General features: G+C 52.4%; 1 long non-coding RNA gene across 1 annotated transcript; it reads left to right on the top strand.

Moving 5' to 3' along the window:
* Nucleotides 1-2,792: 2,792 nt before the first annotated feature.
* LOC135328112 (uncharacterized) lies at nt 2,793-9,566 on the top strand. The gene is made up of 2 exons (XR_010388837.1): nt 2,793-3,265; nt 4,482-9,566. It is a non-coding gene; the product is annotated as an uncharacterized LOC135328112 (long non-coding RNA).
* Nucleotides 9,567-18,907: the final 9,341 nt, after the last annotated feature.

Raw genomic sequence — 18,907 nt, 5'->3', positions numbered from 1 at the left:
GCTGTAATATAAGCTAAAGCTGGAGGGGGAGGTTACTGGCTAGGTGTTTTGGGGTTTTTTTTAGGTGAACTGGTATTTGGTCATTAGCACAGTGCTTCTGTGAGTAAGTTTAAGCACACGGGGTGCTGCCATTTGTGTTCATCTCAGATGAGCTGTGTTAGATTTTTTTTGTTTGTTTCTCTGTCTGGCCCCTTCAGAGAAAAGGGAGACAGAAGTTAGGTTTGTGCATATGTCTGCCTTTACCTTAGCTACACTGGATGATAAGTGGATTTCTTTGATTGTGGATGTTATTTGTAATTGAGTGGAATTAAGTCCTGAGCAGGGAGGGAATTGTGTTTGCAGTTGCCTCCTCCAACTGGAAAACAGCTGCCAATCTCGAGACCTTTCCGAAATCATTAAGCTTGGTCCTTGCAACACTTAGATCAACCCATCTGTAGTCCTTACTTGATAAGCATGAGGTGGGTTTATGTGCTCAGAACAGTGGAAAAGCATGGAGAGGCAGCATGCCTGCTCCTTCAACTTCCTTCCATTTAAACTCTAACATTGGGCTGTGCTTTGTGATGCTTGGCCAGTAATTTCCATGTGTATCTGGAAAACCTGTAGCATATCCTACATTTATTAGTAACTGCTGGTATATACTGTATTAAGTCCTTCTATTTTTCAGTCTCTGTGTAGTTCTCAAACACACTGGAGTTCAGGAATGTAATTTTTGTCCCTGGTCTCCATTCTTCCACCCATGAAGTTTGTGGAGCCGATACTTTGTCCAGCTTCCCTTCCACGCTCAGCATCTCACAGACCCGTTGACAACTTGCTAATGGTAGCTTTGTATACCAGTGGGTCAGCGAAAGCGTACTGGTGCTCTGTGTTACTAATGCTTCCCTGAGGAGCCCGGGCCTGTGCAGTATTAATGGAGTAAATTCATTATGGAAGGAGGCTCAACAGTTCTACGTAGGCATAAAATGACTTACTGAAGAAACTTCCTTGCATAACCTTTTTGTTCTCCTGCTGCAGTTAGATAACTCAGTAAATGCTGTGTTGGGCTTTTTTATTTGGGGGCAGGAGGGGAGGCTGTACACCACCAGGTATTGATGCAGTGTGAGCCCAGGTTAACAGGTAAAACCTCTTAAATATCTGAGGGGTCAGCTTTGTCTTGGCAGGCTTCCTTCTGTGTTGGATGTAATCTAGCTGTTAGCCTTAACCTTAAGACTGTGTAGAGTTCATCTCCTGAAGCAGACAAAAAGCTAGCATAGACTCCGTATTGTGTCCCATGTTGTGCTGTGAAGAATATCCTCATAGAAAGAAGACCGAGTGCAAGAATCGCGGTGCAGCCTGTTGGTTCTGTAACACTATTCCTAACTGAAAAAGTAAGGAAAGAGAATCACATGTCAATATTGAATTTCATAGCTTCTCTTGCTAGAAGAATGAAGCTTAGTGTTGGAGTCTCCCCAAAATGCACATCTGAATACTTGATTGATGAACACGATATAGGGGGAAGATCTGTCAGCTTTCTGTCTGTCCACTGGCGTTATTTATGCACTGCTGTCCTTTCTTGGTAAGCTATAAATTGTTCTATTGGCTGAACTATTTGTGTTTTAGGTGTACAAAAAGTCAAGCCCAAACTGTTCTCTGCTTCGGCTCACTAGAGAGCGGTAAGGAGGGATGTTTTCTAGTAACCTCACAGTCTCCGTCTTACAGATTGGAATTAGCATTTTCTCAGCCAGGGGTTACCTTGGCAATTAATGCTAGTGTCATGTTATCTTGGTTAGTAATAGCTGAAAACAGTGAGTTTGATTAGTTGCTGTTAAATGATACACTTCTGGAAAACACAAGGTTAGCCTTGTCTTTCAATGTCTAATCGTTAAATCCTGTTAGACTTCATGCTCCAAGTTACAGGTGATGATTTTTCCTTGCGTACTTTTATAAGATAATGTTGTGAAGATAGTTGTTCAAAAAGGGTTCCCCACCAGTACTTTGCAGTTAGAGGCAAATCTTGAATCTGTCTTTTTTCACTCGAGGTGTGCAAGTACAGGCTGTATCTGCTGGACAGCCTGACGTTTTCCCTTTGCAAGACATAAAACAAGCTAGTAGAATGCTTTTGCATAGACAGGCCCAGCTAATTCGTTGCTCAGAAACTGGTAGCTGCTTTTTTAAAACAAGCTTTATCTGCGAATGGCAGAGGATTTCTTGAATTACTGAGGGGCCTGAGTCTTGGATCTGTTTTTCTGTTCTACAGCTTTTAATAGGTAGGGCTGTGCTCTTAGAGGAAATACAAGGTCAAGATGCAACTTTTGGAGGTAGAGGGTTTGTGTTCCCTAAGCTTTGCTGGCAGGCCAAACTGAATGCTGAGCTTGGAATGAACATAATGATGTTTCACCAGCAAGAAATATCTGATGGAGCTAGTCTTAACATTCGTTATTGAATGAAGCACGTGGTTGTCCTCTTGCTGCAAATGCTTAGAGTTGATGTGAAGTAATGGCATGAGAACTGACATAAAGGAGGCTGCGTTGGGTGTTACTGTCTGGTTGCTGAGATCTTCTGTCAAGTGTTCCACAACAGTGATATAATTACAAAATAGCACCGCGTGCGCATGTCTGTTCAGTACAGCCAACCTCGGAAAATACTGCTCACTTCTTAACTTGCAAAAATGTGGCTGTCGTTAAGTGCTGGAGATGACTATCTTGTAGCTACAGCAAAATTCTGCCCTGGAAAAGAGTCCAATTAATTGATGGCTGCAAATCCACAAAAAAAAAAAGGGGGGGGGGGGACAGGGAATAAACTGGCAGCTCAAATACTTACAGTTCTAAAATGGCTGGATGGTACCAGTGGGGGAATCGGAAGGTCTCTCCCAAAAGTCATTAGTTTTCTTTTGGATTGTATTCTAAGAAACCGTAATTCTCTTCCAGTGTTCACTCCAATAGCATGACACCAAAACTGAAAATGAAGCTGTAGGAAAACGTTAAATAAGGAGGACTTCTGTAAGGACATCTGGGGACAAATTTATGATTATTCAGTTCCTCTATGACCTATGTTTTCCTCTTTGAATGAGGCCTCGACTGTCTTCCTTCTCTCCCAAGGCTTGTGTTAGTGGGCAGAAAACTGTCCCTGGAGAGACCAGGCTGTTTGTGCAGAAGATGAAGGAATGGGTGGAGATGAAGGAGTTGCTTCATTTTTGCTTCTAATACTTGATGGAGTTGTGTCCAGGTTTATACAGTGGATGCTTCTTGACCATTGCTCTGAAATCCTACATATGTGCAAGTCATGAGAGGTAATCAGATTTATGGAGGTAAAAACACTACACCTTAGCTTTTTATGTTCATTCCGTAAATATTTTAGATGCTTGACTCTGGCAGAATGGAAAGAAAAAAAATTACACTTAGTTTTCTTTTTTTTTCTTTGAGTCTGTTCCTTTCACTGAGAAATATAGCAATGGCAAGACTACAAACTTTGCTGTCATCTGGCTAAAATAACTAGTTGTCCATACACGTTAAACAGATCCAGAGTCAAGATGTGTGAAATGCAATACATTAATCTCTGCGCAAATGTCACTATTCTTCTCACAGGGAAAAATAATACCAGGCTTTCCAGGAGTTTTGGGGATATTCTTCCTTAGGAAGGGAAGCCGATGAAGAATATTGGGATTAAAACTGTAATGAGGAGAATAATGAATATTTAAACAAGTAGGAGAATGAACAGAATAATCATAATTCTGGATTATCACCTCCACATCTTCCTGGAAATCCTTGTGGTTTTAAGAAAGTCTTAGCCAGAAAATAGATGCTGAAAATATGGCATTACTTTTTCAGGGACCAGCCTATGAAGCATTTTTGCACCTAAATCCATGTTCTAAACTGCTTCATAAGAAATACTTAAGCCAAATCTGCTGACAGAGTTAGCTGTGACTTTTTCAGAGACATACTCCAAAGGTAACTGTGCAAAACAGTAACCCTAATGGCTTTTTTTTTTCCCTTCACAGTGTAACTGGAGCAAGTGATAAACTGAAATGATTTGGGGTTTTAGTTTTTCAGGATGAAATCTCATCTACATTTTGCAGTGGTCTCAGGATGGCATTTTAACCTTTTAAATGTACCCTGTAAAAGCGAAGGCACAAAAGGCCTCCTAATGCATCTCATTTCTTCCGTCAAAAATGTCCGTATGACCAACCTCCATAATGTGCCCTCCCCAAACAAGCTTATTTTATAGTTGGGCAAATAAGGTCCTGTCTTCAGGGTCTGAGCAGTAACTAGTGAGAGACCATCTTGATGCAATACTTATTGGCTGTCAGCCCACAGTGGATGCCCGATAATCTGTAAGGCCCCAGGAGTACAAAGTGTGTCCAAGATTTCACTGCAGGCAGTCAAGTTAAATTCTTAATTTTCATCAACCTCCTTCCCTGTGTTGATACCACCTGCCTAGATGTTTTGAAACAATCGTTACATGATTGCAACCAACCTGAAAAGATCTACTCTTACCTCTCACACCAGGACTATGCTGTTGTTTAAGCATAACCACAAGTACGGACATGTCTCAAAGTAGTCTCACTGGACAGCTGAGTCTGGACAAAGGATGGACTGGTCTCCATTTGGAACTAGAAAGGCAACTGGAATTTAGACGAGTAGCTGAGTCACGTGGGCGGTTTGGCAAAAAGCTATATGAATACACAGTGTAATAGAGAACAGACCAAAAAACCCCCATGGGCTGAGAGAGAGCATCAGTACCACAGTTTGCAGGTTATCCAGGCCATCAAGCAGCTCATTGGGGTTCTCCTCTTTCCAAACTGTCATTTATGTGGGTGGTAAAACTTAATCCCCTCAGTCAGAGTTTACGGGGTAGCAACTGTAGAATCACTTGGCTCCTTGTACTCATCTGCACAGGAGAAGAGAGCAAGTGTTTTCCTAATAGCTGCTGCTTCATCAGTTACCTTTGAACTGCTGGCGTGGGAGAGGGGTGGAGAAGCAAAATACAAGCTCCCATTGTGAAGCTGTATGTGCACTATATGTTCTTAAGGCTGGAAGGGAAGGCTTTAGCCCACGGTTTTGAGAAAAGGTTGTGTCCTTTGTCCCTTTTCCTTAGCATATTCAGGTGTCTAATGGATACCTGCGAAGGAGAGATGCTTTTCTTTTTTTTTTTTTTTTTTTTTTTTTTTTTTTTTTTTTTTTTTGCTTCAGAGCCTTCGTGTGGTTTTGAGGGCAAATACCATCGTTGCATCTCTCCAGACGGACCTGGTGTGTGAAATTTAGACCCCCAGCAGCCCCCACCTTTCCCTTAGAGCTGCGGTGCAGAAGTGATGCTCTAAAACCCCCTGGGTTGTGGGGCTCAGTTCTCAGCTGGGCCCGTGCTCTGGGCCACTGCTCCTTCTCCTTCGCCAAGATGCCTTGAAGCCCCTGAGCGTCTCCCCAGGGCCCCCACTCAGGAAAAATAGTGCCTGTTTAGTATCTTAATTTCTTAGGAATAGAATTACTGAAAATCAAAAGGTTTTAAACACTGCTAAATAGAACACAGACAAACAAAAAAAAATTGGTATGTAGGCTGAAGATAGTAATTACATAACAACTCTGGTCCTAGCATGGCAGTACTGAAGGATATGATCCTTGAGTTTATCTTAAATCTTCCTTTTTTTCCTGTATGTTTGCAAAGTGGTGAATTCTGCAGAGCATCTCTTCAGCCAGCAAATCTGCCCCTGACATCCGTACTTAAATTTTTCCAAGTTAGAAAGTGCTAGCTATATCATGGAAAAAAGAATTACCCTGTTTCACTGCGCCTAGCAAACACGCTTGGTGTTGGTGCTCTGAGCTGCTTGGAGCAGAAGGTAGCAGCTTTTCCTCTAAATCAAGTCAGATGTATTTCTTTTGTTTTGAGACAGATTTCTCTTTTGTATCCACTAAAATTAGTACGTTGCTTTTCCTGTTGTAATAATTAAACAGACTGGTGTGAAGCAGACGTCCCCCAGGAACTCTATTTTTTTTTTTTTTTTTAAATTGGAAACTTCTTGTTCATCAGACTTTTAGTTTCCTGTATCGTTATGCCATTCCTGCTCCTGGAAATCTGTTGGTGAGGCAAAACTGCTTCTGAAACTGGTGGAACAGTTTTGAACCTGTTTATTGCAGCTGCTGTGGCTGTATCATCCAAGTTTTTATTTTTGTCGTCTTTGTTGAATTTTAAATTGTGCTTTATATTCCTTGCTCCCCTTTAAAGTGTCTAAACATGAATTTCCAGCTGAAGCAAAGGGGCATATTTGTCTTTAATAGAGAGACCAGTATATGGCATTGGATCATACCATACCATGCCTATCTCTACCAGGGATTGATGAAATCTTGGCTTCATTCAAGTGACCAATAAAACTCTGACAAGGGCAGGTTTTTTTTTTTGTTTCCCAGTCTTTTGTCACCATCATGTTTGATTTCTCAGATGCCTTAAGATCCGTATGTCTTGATGAAAGCGTTGAGTGTTACCCATAGCACGGGATGATGTCGTCTTTAGCCCTCAACAGTCCGTTGTGTCAAGAGTTCTCTTTAGCTTATTGCATCTGGGTGTAACGAGGGGTTACAACTGCTGAGTGACATGTGTGTGAAAGGAGAGATGAAAGGATGACAAGACAGCTCCGTCTGAGCTCAGCTGGTTGCATAATTTCTTGTTTGTTCTGGGTTTTATCCTATTTAGTAGTTTACCAGGACCAGCGCAGTCTTGATCTGAATTGGAGGAGGTTGTGCAGCCATATGTCTGTATGAAATGGCTCCAACCTCGACAGGCTGGAGAGTTGGGCAGAGAGGAACCTCATGAAGGTCAACAAAGGCAAGTGCAAGGTCCTGCACCTAGGGAGGAATAACCCCATGCACCAGCACAGGCTGGGGACTGACCTGCTGGAAAGCAGCTCTGCGGAGAAGGACCTGGGAGACCTGGTGGACTGCAGGATGACCACGAGCCAGCACAGTGCCCTTGTGGCCAAGAAGGCCCATGGTATCCTGGGCTGCATGAGGAAGAGCATTGCCAGCAGGTCGAGGGAGGGGATCCTTCCCCTCTCCTCAGCCCTGGTGAGGCTGCATCTGGAGTGCCTGTGTCCAGTTCTGGGCTCCCCAGTACAAGAGAGACATGGAGCTACTGGAGCGAGCCCAGCGAAGGGCTGCTAAGACGACGAATGGACTGGAGCATCTCTGCTATGAGGAAAGGCTGAGCGAGCTGGAGAAGAGAAGGCTGAGGGGGGGGATCTTATCCATGTGTATAAATATCTGAAAGAGGATGTAAAGAGGATGGGGCCAGACCCTTGTCAGTGGTGCCCAGGGACAGGACGAGAGGCAACGGGCACAAACTGAAACACAGGAAGCTCTGTCTGAACACAAGGAAAAAACTTCTTTACTGCGAGGGTGGTGTGAGCACTTGGGCAGGTTGCCCAGAGAGGTTCTGAAGTCTCCATCCTTGGAGATATTCAAAAGCCCTCTGGACACGGTCCTGGGCCACGTGCTCTAGGTGACCCTGCTTGAACCAGGGATGCTGGACTAGATGATCTGCAGAGGTCCCTTCCAACCTCAACCATTCTGTGATTCTGTGAAATGAAGGTCAAAAGATATCTTATTGGCTAGTGTTAATGGTGGGGAAGGTAGGGCGGAGGCCTGTAAGACACTCTTCTTCCCCCTTTCCAAGCTTGAAGAATACCCTATACCTCATTTCTATTGGTAAATTATTGCAGAATTGTAATTTTTCTATTATGTCTTTATTGCTGCCAAGTATGGGTCACTTTTTAAAATATATCACCTATGTAATTATGGATTTTTTCTTCCAATCCTATAAATAGAAGTTTTGCTATTCTTAGCCAATAACCATCCTGAGAGATGGAGGGTGCTGTTAGATCTGATTAAGTCTGCTGGAAGTAGGAGATGAAGAGATTCCTTGCTGCTGAGGGTGTGATTCTAATGGCTGCGCTCTCCTCTCTGAATTTGCACTGATCAGATGCTCCCGTTTCTTCCTGGCACGGGACACAGTCCTTGGATTGGGGTCCTGACGGGAGCTGTCCACAAAGGAACACGTCCAGTTCTGGAGAAACCTCAGCATTATGTCCATTTTTGTTCCTGGTTGGACTAAAACTAGCTTCTGTGCTGATTAAATTCCCCACTCATCATCCTGGGTAAATGCCAAGAGATTTTGTTCAGGAAACATGCCTAAACACAGCGTTCCCTAGGCTTCGAAGACTGTTCCGCCACGCGCGCTCTTGGTGGATGTTTTGGAGCGGGCAGTCTCCAGGTCCCGGGTTAGTTGTGGGGAGTCTGGAAAGGCTCAGAGCTTTTTCTCCGGCCAGCGTTGGAAAGGTTTTCTCAAGCAGAGGCTATCCCACACCCTGGCTAGAGCAGGGCGTAGAACAGCTGTCCTTGAATTCCTGGCAGACTTTTCCAGGACTTGGGGATCCCGGAGATCCCCCGGGAACGCCTGTCTTTGGTACCATAAAACGTATCAAACCCCAAGCGCTTCCAGTGAAACATTTGAATGGAGTTTATTGCTGAAAGTTTAAAAGTCTTGTTTGTCAGAAAGTATCTATCCAAAGAAACCGGCCTTTAGCATTCATCCAAGCAGGACCTTGCAAAAGAGCTGATTTCCTATCTCTTACTTTCAGGTAACGGGGCAGTGTTGGCTTGTGTGTTACTACCGTTGCTGCATTTGTCCTGGATCACCTGGGACGAGGAACCGGTGAAGAAGGGAAAGGTCTGCCTCGCATGGATGATGAGCTGCATCATCTGGGAAAATAATCAGGAAGAAGGACTTGAGCTTGTGCATTTTGCTATTTTTCACTAGAGGGCAGCATTTATTTTCCTTTAAATTCCTTTTTTTTAAAGTTCTTCGTACGGGTGTAGTGGAGACCTTTTTTTTTATTATTTTTTAATAGTTACATTTTGTATAGATGAATGTTCTGTTACTTTTTCATCTGCGTTTTTAGTGTTGCTAGAGCCAGATGCACAGCAAATGTCACTTAATTGGCAGAGTTATCTTGCTTTGCTGGTTTCTGTCGAAAGAGAATTTTCGTTTGGAAGTGCCATAAGCTTGGAGAGAAACCCTGAAACTGAGATATCGTGCACCCTTGCTGTAGTTTTCAGGACACTTATTTATTTTTCTTTAAGTACGCGTATGCACATAAAAGGCCATTAACTCCTCCATTTCTTGTCTGATACACTATTTTCTATGCAAATGTTAGGAATGTTGAAAGGACACTGGAACAGAGGGGATTTTCCTAGTCACTCAATCCAAATGTGTTTGGTGTGAACGCTATTATAACATGATGTTTTAATAATTTTATTCTATGGACATAGATGAGCCGATGCAATTCATCACCTTGCTTAGGACTGCATAGTTCTGTCTTAGCTTTGTGATTTTGTAACTGGCTGCAGAGCACTTTTTGGAGGTTTGTTCATTTTCTTAACTCCCTTGCATATTTGCGGAGGTAGCGTAGGCTTGTGGAAAGAGCATTCTTAGATGGATGACCTTAGAAAAATCACTTTCCTTTGTAACTCACTCTAATTTTATAATAAGGAAAAATTAGCCCTTCTTTTGTCTACTAGTGAGAAATTATACCGGAATCTGATGCACTTGTTTTATGTTATGTTTTAAGCAGGTCTGCATATGATTTTTTTTCCCTTGACATTATATTCAAAAGCATTTACAGCTGTCCTAAAACTGTTCCTACTTAAGCCAGTGGAGAAGTCTAACTTCAGTAGTAATTGAATTAACCAAGTACTGAAAAAAACCCTACCCTTATGCTCTCAGAGGCAGACAGTATGGCTGAGATTCAGTTATTAAATGTGTCTAGTAATTTTCCGGTGTCATTTTAGGTTTTTAGGGCATCTCACTTAGCCCTCAGCTGCTGCCCAAGAAGGGCTTGGGTTTCCTCTACACCCCGTGTCACACGTGCCAGTGCCCTGCAACTGTTCTGGACACGCGTGCAGTTGCAAATGCCGCGAGATGGGCAGCTGAGCTGAGCTCTGTCTCTTCACCTCTGAAGAGCATCTGTCAAAGCAAGGCCTGGATCCCGTCGCAAGCTTTAGGGCTGCTGCATGAGAACTGTCTACATGCATAATCTTGCCTTCTGGTAGACAGGGAGAAGTTCAAGGTAGCTTGTTTCCCTCTGCGAAAGAAGGAAAATCTGTTTTGCGTTGACTTTGAAATCAGAGCTTTTCTGGGGATAGTTTTTATGGAGTAGCTGATACGCTGTACATATATTCCTGTGCCCGCTCCGTGTTACACCACAATGTGCATCGCTTCCCTAAACTTAAGCAAGGAGACATAAATACAGCTAGAATACCTGAAGGAAAAATGAAGCCATTGTGAATGGTGAAGTCGGTGATTAAGTTTATCCAGTAGTCTCCGTTCACACATCTGCTGTCTTGAGCTATGGTGGGCAAGCAAGGACAGAGCAGTATTTCCTGAAAGAATTGGCCCAGAGCAACTCTAGGAGAGTTCATCTGTGTCCATGGACTGGCTCCAGCTTCTGGCTAGTCGGAGCCTCGTGGCGAGGCTGCTCGGCTGTGAACGGGGGCCTCACTGTAATGCAAGAGGAGGCTGGCCTTGGTCTCCAGCTTTGCTTGCCTGGACTGAAGGATGTCGCCCACCCTCCTCATTGCTTCCGGCAAAAGCATTTGGGCAAAGACTGCAGGCCTCCCTGACTGCCTCAGGCTCTCCCTCGTCTCCCAGGAGCCACTGCCCCGGGTGGCTCCTCTGTGCCTGGAGCTGGGATGCCATCATGACCATGTTCCTGTGAAGATGACCCACTCCTGAGAAACACATCTCCTGTTGCCAGTTCCCAAACAGCACCATCCACAGCCATGGTATCGCTGAGAGCTTGGGGAGCTGCTGCTCACTGTGCACATCCACCACTGGTCTCCTATCGAGCATGGAGCCTGCAGTCACCGTTGCACAGGGACTGTCTCTTCGTTTTGCATTTGTTCAGCAACAAGCACAGTGATGCCCTGTTCTGTCAGCAGAGCCCCCAGGCTGCAGAAATGGAACCAGTAAATGAAGACCAGGATGCAGTTGCAGAGCATCTGACACCAGCTTTTATTGCCCTCCATCAGAGTGACTCAGTGCTGCTGCATTTGGAGAGATGTTCATGTTCTTGGCTGGCTGTGGCAGTGGAGCTACACTTTGCAGTCAGTGTGGAGTAAGAGCTTAGAACTAGATCCACTTAGGCCATGCCAGCATGGAGTTTATAGTCAGCTAAATACATTGACTGTTGGCATGGGGGACTACATGCCCAGACCCCAAGTCCTCCTGATATTCAGGGTGTGTCTTCTGCTGAAGTTTTCTCCTGTCCAATAAAGGGGAGCTTAGGTTTTCCTGCACAATATGAGCTGATAGGAGCTTTCCTTTAAGAGCTGAGCTGTCTCTCCTTCCCCTGACCCCCTGTTCTTATGACGGTCACAGGTGTGAGGTCTTCAGTTCTGGGTTCAGGTTTGTGCTCCTTGGAGAGGGAGTGCAAACCTTGGTGGAGGAAACAGAGGGAATGACACCTCTGGCTGTGGGGCAGGCAGTGGGGCTGGGAGGGGCTGCTGAGGCCAGGTCGGTGCCCAGCCCCCTTGGAGGAAACCCAGGGGGTGGCAGTGATGGAGGGAGATGGGGCAGGGTTGGGGGCCTGGTGGGGTCCTTTGCCTGCTGCCCTCTCTGGCCCCCTGCCCTGAGTGGGCGTGGCCCTGGGGCAGGGCCCTTATTGGCTGGCAGCCCTTTGTGATGGGCAGGGGTGTGTGCTGGGGCAAGCCTTGATTGGCCAGCAGCCCTTTGTGATGGGCGGGGGCGTGTCCCCAAGCAGGCCCCCATTGGTCTGGGCCCTCTGTGATGTAGGCGGGCGTGTCCGGGGCAGGCCCTCATTGGCCGCAGCGCTCTGGGGCGGGTCCCCGCGGTCCCGCTCTGTCCTCAGGCAGGGCTGGCGCAGCAGCGCTGTCCCTGGCCCGGCGCCATGCGGAGACTCCGGGCGCTCCGAGGTGAGGGGCTGGGCCGGGGCTGGGCCGGGGCTGCAGGAGATCCTGAGCGCGAACCCCTGGTGCTCGGCACCGCTGAGCAGGGCTGGCCATTTCTGACGCTGCGAGAGCTGCCCTGACCCTGCAACTGCACCAGCTCCCCGGGAGAAAGCCGCCTCCTCGCTCCCATGCAGCTCCCTCCAGGCTCTGGTTTCACGGGCTTTCCACCCAAGGAGCTAATGGGCCCTGGCTGCGAGGCAGATCTCTGAGGATGGAGATCCCACAGCCTCCCTGGGTGCCTCTTCCAGGGTGTGACCCCCTTCACAGAGTCACAGACTGGTTGAGGTTGGAAGGGACCTCTGCAGATCACCTAGTCCAACCCCTCTGCTCAAGCAGTGTCACCTAGAGCACCTGGCCCAGGATCGTGTCCAGACAGCTTCTGAATATCTCCAAGGATGGAGACTCCATAACCTCTCTGGGCAACCTGTTCCGGTGCTCGGTTACCCTTGCAGTAAAGAAGTTTTTCCTCGTGTTCGGATGGAGCTTCCTGGGTTTCAGTTGGTGCCCGTTGCCTCTGGTCCTGTCCCCAGGCGCCACTGAGAAGAGTCTGGCCCCATCTTCTTTGCACCCTCCCTTCAGATACTGATACACATAGATAAGATCTGCTGCTCAGTCTTCTCTTCTCCAGGCAGGACAGGCCCAGCTCTCTCAGCCTTTTCTCATAGGAGAGATGCTCCAGTCCCTTCCTCACCTTAGTAGCCCTGTGCTGGACTCTCTCCAGTAGCTCCATGTCTCTCTTGTCCTGGGGAGCCCAGAACTGGACCCAGTCCTCCAGATGTGGCCTCACCAGGGCTGAGTAGGGGGAGGATGCCCTCCCTTGACCTGCTGGCAATGCTCTTCCTAATGTGGCCCAGGATACCATGGGCCTTCTTGGCCACAAGGGCACGTTGCTGGCTCGTGGTCAGCTTGTTGTCCACCGGGGCCCTGAGAGCCTTCTCTGCAGAGCTGCTTTCCAGCAGGTCATCCCCAAACCTTCATGGGAAATAGTGTTTCTAATAGTTAATCAGGATTTCTCATGTTCCAACTTGTTCCTGTTGCCTCTCATCCCGTCAAGGTACATTTCTGAGAAGAGTTTTGCTCCGTCTTCTCTGTGTCCCCCATGAGGTAGCTGCAGGCAGCAATACGCTGTTCTCCCTTCCCCTTCTCCAGGCCGCCCCAAGCCAGCTCTCTGAGCCTTCCCTCGCTGCTCATGTGCTCCAGTCCCCAGCCATGCTGATGACTCTCTTCTGGACTCACTCCACTATATCACAGCATTGTAGCGTATCTGTCTTTTACTGAGGAGCCTGGGCTGGACCAGCGTCCGGGGTGGTCTCGCTAGTGCTGCACAGAGGGGAGGAGTCGCTGCCTTTGCCCTGCTGGCTGCCCGCCTGCTGACACAGCCCTGGCTGCGGTGTTAGTGCTGGGGGAAAGGATTTCTCTGCAGGCTGAGGAGACGTTTGCCCCGAAACAGCGCAGGCAGCTGAGGCCAGCAGAGCTGGTGCTAATCCTCTGGGTCTCTCCTTGCAGGTCTCTTCGCTTGTGGAGGCTGCTGGTCCCGGCCTCCCGTTCGGGAGGATGGAGGCAGGGCGGCAGAGTCCGTCCCTGCAGCCGTCCCCACCTTTGCTGGGCGAGTGGCTTCTCTGTCAAACCGCCTGCAAGAGGAGGAGGTGAGGCGGGGGCGTCGCGCTGTGCCGGGCCTGGGTTTGCGGGTGCCCGGCAGGGCCCCTGGTTTCCCGAGGGCGCCGCCGCCCTCCTGCCACCCGCGCGTGCTGCAAACGCTGCAAACGCTGGCGGGGCCCGTGTCCCCGGCTCTGGGGCTCCCTGGCACTGAGGAAAGGCAAGGCCAAGCTCTTCCCTTCTGGGCCGTGTCCCCAGGGCGACAGAGCGGAGGTCTACCGAGAGCTGGAGAGAGTCCTGCAGGGCGACGACGGCCGCGTGCAGAGCGCTGTCCTGGCCAGAGTGATCGCAGCGGCCTCGAGGGACATGAGAGCGGCGCAGGTGAGCTGCTCCTCTCTGAAGGCAGCCAGAGGCGCCTGGCTAGAGCCGGGTTTGGTAAAACGTAGGAGGGCTCTGAGGACCCGTGTCTAGCACTAAGCCCTGTCAGAGGCTCCCAGACCCCTGTGACAGCTCCTTCCCCGCGGATGCGGCTCCGCGATAGCAAAGGCCGTATCCAGCCCCGCTGCAGAGGGAGCGCAGAGCAGAGCAGCTGCCTGTGCCGGCGGCGCCTGCGCCCAGGGCTGGTGGCGGAGCTGGGACGTGCAGGGCCACGATTTCTGCACCAGCAAGTGTTTCCTGGAGGCAGAGGCCTTGGGGACTCATCGCTGCAGTGGATTTGGGGGGCGATGCCTGGAGCTGTGCGGGGAGGTGGCCAAGGCAGGAACCGAGAGCTGGAGGCAGGCGATCGCTGCCGGCACCTTCAGCCTTTCTCCCGCTCTCGCCAGGGTGTGACGGAGGAGGTGCGGATGGCCGCCAGCGATGTCCTGGTGGCTCTGGCCCACTCCCACTTTGATAGCGTCATGTACGAGCTGCAGTGCCACCTGAGGGCCCTGGGAGAGATCTCCGAGGACCTCGTGTTCGTCACCTTGGGCAAGCTGGCCAGCAGCTACGGTAGGGCCCGTCAGCCTCTGGCTCGGGGCTGTGGTCTGCGGTACCCGGGAGAAGGGATCTTCCCTGATCCTCCCTTCCGAAGGGCTGCCCCGCTCCCCACTTGGGACAGGCACCAGCACCCCATCGAGTCCCGGCAAGCCGTCCCCACACCGGGAACTGCCCCAGCCCCTGCCCCGGGGCTCCCCCGCGCGCTGTCCCGGCTCCCAGTGATGACGGCCGCTCTCTGCGCCTCTGCCCGGCCCTCTCTGCAGCCCTGCGGTGCGTCCCCTTCGTGGGCATGACGCTCTTCGCCCTGCGCACGATGCTGAGCCAGGTGGGGAGCAGCCGGACCCTGCGCGCCGTCTGCAGCGGTGAGTGTCGGCCCCGCGCGCAGGGGCAGGGCCGGGGCAGCCTCGGCGCCTCTGCTGCTGCGCTTTGCTCCCAGTGCGACCTGCCGGGCTCTGAGCTCTGCCCCGGCTCCCTCCCGCCTGCTGCGTGCAGGGCGGGCTGGTTTTGGGGGGTTTCGGGGGAGAGGGCGAGTGTTTGGGACGGCTGGGGCAGGGACGCAGGGGGAAGCACAGGAAGGGAACACGGCTGGGAGGAGGAGGAGGAGGAGGTGTGATGGGGAGGAGGAGAGCAACAGCGCAGCGTTTCCATCAGGGCATCTCCGAGCACCGCGCGGCTTGTGCCTGGGGCCGGACCCGGTCTCGGATGGAGCCGCGGCGAGCGGGGGGGCTGCGGCCGAGGGCAGGCTGGGGCGGCAGAGCAAGGTCTCGTCCCCGCCACAGGCTCTGCCCTGATCCTTCTGCCCTTCTCTCGCCGCAGTCCTGGAGCAGTGGTCGAAGGCCGTGAACACCTACCTGGGCGCCTGGGAGCAATGCAGCTTCCCGCGCATGGGGCAGGCCCAGCTCTGCAGCAGCGTTTCCCCGCTCTTCCACCATGTGGTGGGGAGCTGGCTGGGCTGCGAGGAGGAGGAGGTGAGAGCGGCTGCCGTGCCGGCCCTGCGACTCCGGGGGCCTTTGGGCGGGGCCGGGGTGGGGACGTGCCCTCTCCTCCGGAGCAAGGCCTTCTCCTCCAGGGGAGCAGGGCACTGCCTCTCCGTGGGGAGGGCAGACCGTGTCGGGGTGGAAGGACGCTGGGCCCCGCTGAAGAGCGTCTCGCTGCCCTCCCTGCAGGCCAAGCAGGCCGTCCTGGGGGCAATGGCTGCCATGATGGGCCTCCTTGTGCGCGAGGAAGAGCACCGCGAGCGCGTGTGGGAGCAGCTCCCCTGGCTCCTGGGCCAGTACCAGCAGGTCCAGGACACTTTCCGGGTGACCAAGGTGAGGCGTTATGTGGGGCACGGTAAGGCTGTGGGGTCTGTGCGTGTGCCGCGAGGTGTTGGGGGTCTGTGGGGTGTCTGGAGGAGCCGGGAGCCCTTGAGAAGAAAGGGGGAGAGCAGGGGAGGCTTGAGGCCTGCTGGGCTTCTCGGGCAGCGCCAGAGCAGCCCAGGTGGGGCCGAGAGGGAGCTGAGCATCCCCGGGGCCGACCTCCTCGGGAAGGGAGGCCTTGACCCCTGTCCCTGGGGTGTCGTGCACGCGAGGGGCTCTGCTCTAACGCCTGGGCACTGTCCAGCCCCGTCTGGCGGGGAGGGGAGGTGTGAGGGGTGCGAAGTGTGGGGAAGCATCATCAGAGGGGCTCTGTGCAGAGGAGAGGCCCTCTAAGGCTGCTGCTGGGAGGGAAGGACACACGAGAAACCCCGTGCGGGAGGGTCTGGGTCTTTTCCTGGGGACTGGAGTGAAGGAGTTAATCACAGAAACGCCGGGTTTCCTTTCTTAAGACATTGCTTTAGGTGACAGTCCCGCTCTTCTTCCCACCCCCGTTCCCTTGCAGGCTCTGAGTTATTTCCTGGAGATTTTGGGGGAAGTGCAGATCCCCATCCCCCAGGACGAGGTCCAGGCCATCGGCACCGCTGTGCACCGCCAGGTAAGGGCAGCCTGACCCCGTACCGCTTGCGCTGGGTGCAGCAGACCTGACCCACAGGGACAGGAAGGTCCTGCTGGGCGGCCGGGCAGAGCGTCCTTGCAGCAGGACCTACCTTAAGGCCAGGTCTGTGCAGATATTTGGGGGTCACCTCCCATGCTGGGGTCTAGAGGCTGCTGTAGCCAAAGGCCCAGGGGAGACGAGAGTGGAGGGAGCAGTTTCTTTTCAGTCCCCTCGGAGCTGATGCTCTTCTCTCTAAAGCGCCCCTTGTTCCCACAGCTCAGTGATGGGAGCAAGCAGCACAGCGGGGAGCAGCGGTCGGAGCTGTCCTCCTGCGTCCTGCTGCTGGGTGAGGGGAGGAGACTCCGCGGGACACCGCTGTGCCCTCGCTGCTCTCTCCCGACCCTCTGGCTAACGCAGAGCACGACTTTTCCCTTGCAGCCCGAGTTTGCCCTGAGGACACGGTGGCCTTTCTGCGCTCACAGCTGGGGAGTGGGAGCGAGGCCACTCACGTGGTGTCCTTGGATCTGCTCAGAGCCCTGGTGTGCCCCACAGGTCAGTGCCGCGGGGCGCAGCGAGGCCGGCCAGGGGTTTGGGCTGCCGGGCTGGGGGCAGACATGACTGCAAGTGATGCACAAACGCCCGAAACGAGCTGCAAAGTGCGTGTTCCCCAGCCGAGCTGCCACGCAGCTGCAGGGACAGGGATGAGATGAGGCAGCTGTAAATGGCGACGCACCGGTGACAACACTCGACGCTCGGTGATGGGGCCGGGACATGAGCTACTTGTACCCATCGCATTTCTGCAGCACTCTGTGTTGTTAAAACAGTCGGTCCCGTCACCCAGTTGTGTCTGTAAACAGAGTCACTGGGGGACTCTGCTGCTTCCTCGGCCGTCACAGTCTTGTCCTGGGTTTTCTGTGCCGCTCGTGTGTGAGCGAGCTGGGAGCTTTGGCAGCTCCCTGCTGAAATGAGGGCTCTGCCTGAGCGCCCGCCTCTCCCCGTCTTTTCCAGCAGCAGAGAGAGGCCAGAGCCTGCCCCTGCTCGTGCAGGCGGTGCGCTGCGCGCTGGGAGACTCCAGCAGGAAGGTGAGCTGGTTGGCGCAGGGCGGCACCGCGGTGGGCAGCAGAGAAAGCTTTTGCTGGGGGCAGAGCCTGGCCAGCCCCTGGCAGGGCTGCTGCTGGGGGTCGAGCCTAGAGGAGCGTTTCCCCGTGGAAATGTTGCTGCGTGGCAGTGGCTGTGGGAGCAGCGGGGCCTCCTGCACCCCCATGGTCTCCCCGCGGGGCACAGGGGCTGGATGGGTGTGAAGGCGTCTGCCCCTGGGCTTTTGAGCAGAGGGGGTAACTGCAATGTGCTCCGTGGCAGGTGGCGAGGGCAGTTCTGCGCTTCACCAAGGAGCTGCTGGGCTGCAGCGTCCAGAGCTGCTCGGCCTGGGATCTGGTGGCCCACGTCTTCGCCACGTTCAGCCAGGCCTCCGGCAGACTGGTGAGGGCAGAGCGTGACGCTTCGGCTTTGCTGTGTGCCTGGGGTGTCCTGGGAGCCCCTGCGGGCGCCCTGGCAATGGGGAGCCCCCCCCCAGCAGGGCTGCAGTCCCCGGTGCAGAGGGCCGAGCGGCGTCCCCACCGCCGTTCCCGGGGGGATCTCGGAGGAGGCTGGGGGAGTGCTTTGGCCTCCCACCAGCACGTAACAAATCCGACTGCGGTGCTGCCTGGGCCGTGACTCCGCTGGGCCGTGCGTGCTGCCGTTTCAGCGCTGTCACTGAGTACAGCCCTGCCGCAGGGCAACCTCCTTGCATCGGCTTGGTGCCACTGCGGCATCACTTGGGCCCTGGAGGAGCTCGTAATCCTGACACCCCGACTAACGATGCTGGCGACCGCCCCAAGGAGTAGCGAGTCTCCCTGGTCGCAGCCTGTTTAGTGCTTCCTTCACCTGGAATCTGGCCCCTCCTGTGGGACTTTCTGCTCTCTCCTGCCTCCGGAGATGGGGGCTCCCAGGGGAGCATCACGATAGTGCTGGGTGGTTCATGCTTCACCTCCCATCTCAGGGACAGGGGCTGATGCTGGTGTTGTCCCAACTGTGTCTTGCAGGCGCAGAGAAAGCTGTCTCAAGCAGAAGCGCAGGAAGCAGCAGATCTTCAAGCCCTGTGCTTGGACATCCTGCGCTCTCTGGATGTCTCCGTCCGGGGGATGACCAGAGTAAGTCGTCCTGCGCCCTGCTGCTGCCTCCCTGCCCCACTCTCCCCAAAGTGCTCCCCGAGCAGCCCCTTAGGCGCACAAGGTGAGTGGAAATGCAGAGCGTCGTTTCCATCTCAGAGCTGAAACGAGCTCGAGCTGGCACGGAGGTGGGAGCCGCAACGTGCTGAATGGCCTCGTTCTTCCCTGCAGCTCCTGTGGCCGCGG

This window comes from Dromaius novaehollandiae, chromosome 4, assembly GCF_036370855.1.
Source record: "Dromaius novaehollandiae isolate bDroNov1 chromosome 4, bDroNov1.hap1, whole genome shotgun sequence".
In the NCBI taxonomy this organism is placed as follows: Eukaryota; Metazoa; Chordata; class Aves; order Casuariiformes; family Dromaiidae; genus Dromaius; species Dromaius novaehollandiae.
The sequence above is the reverse complement of the archived record's forward strand: the minus strand, read 5'-3'. Positions and strand labels throughout refer to the sequence as shown.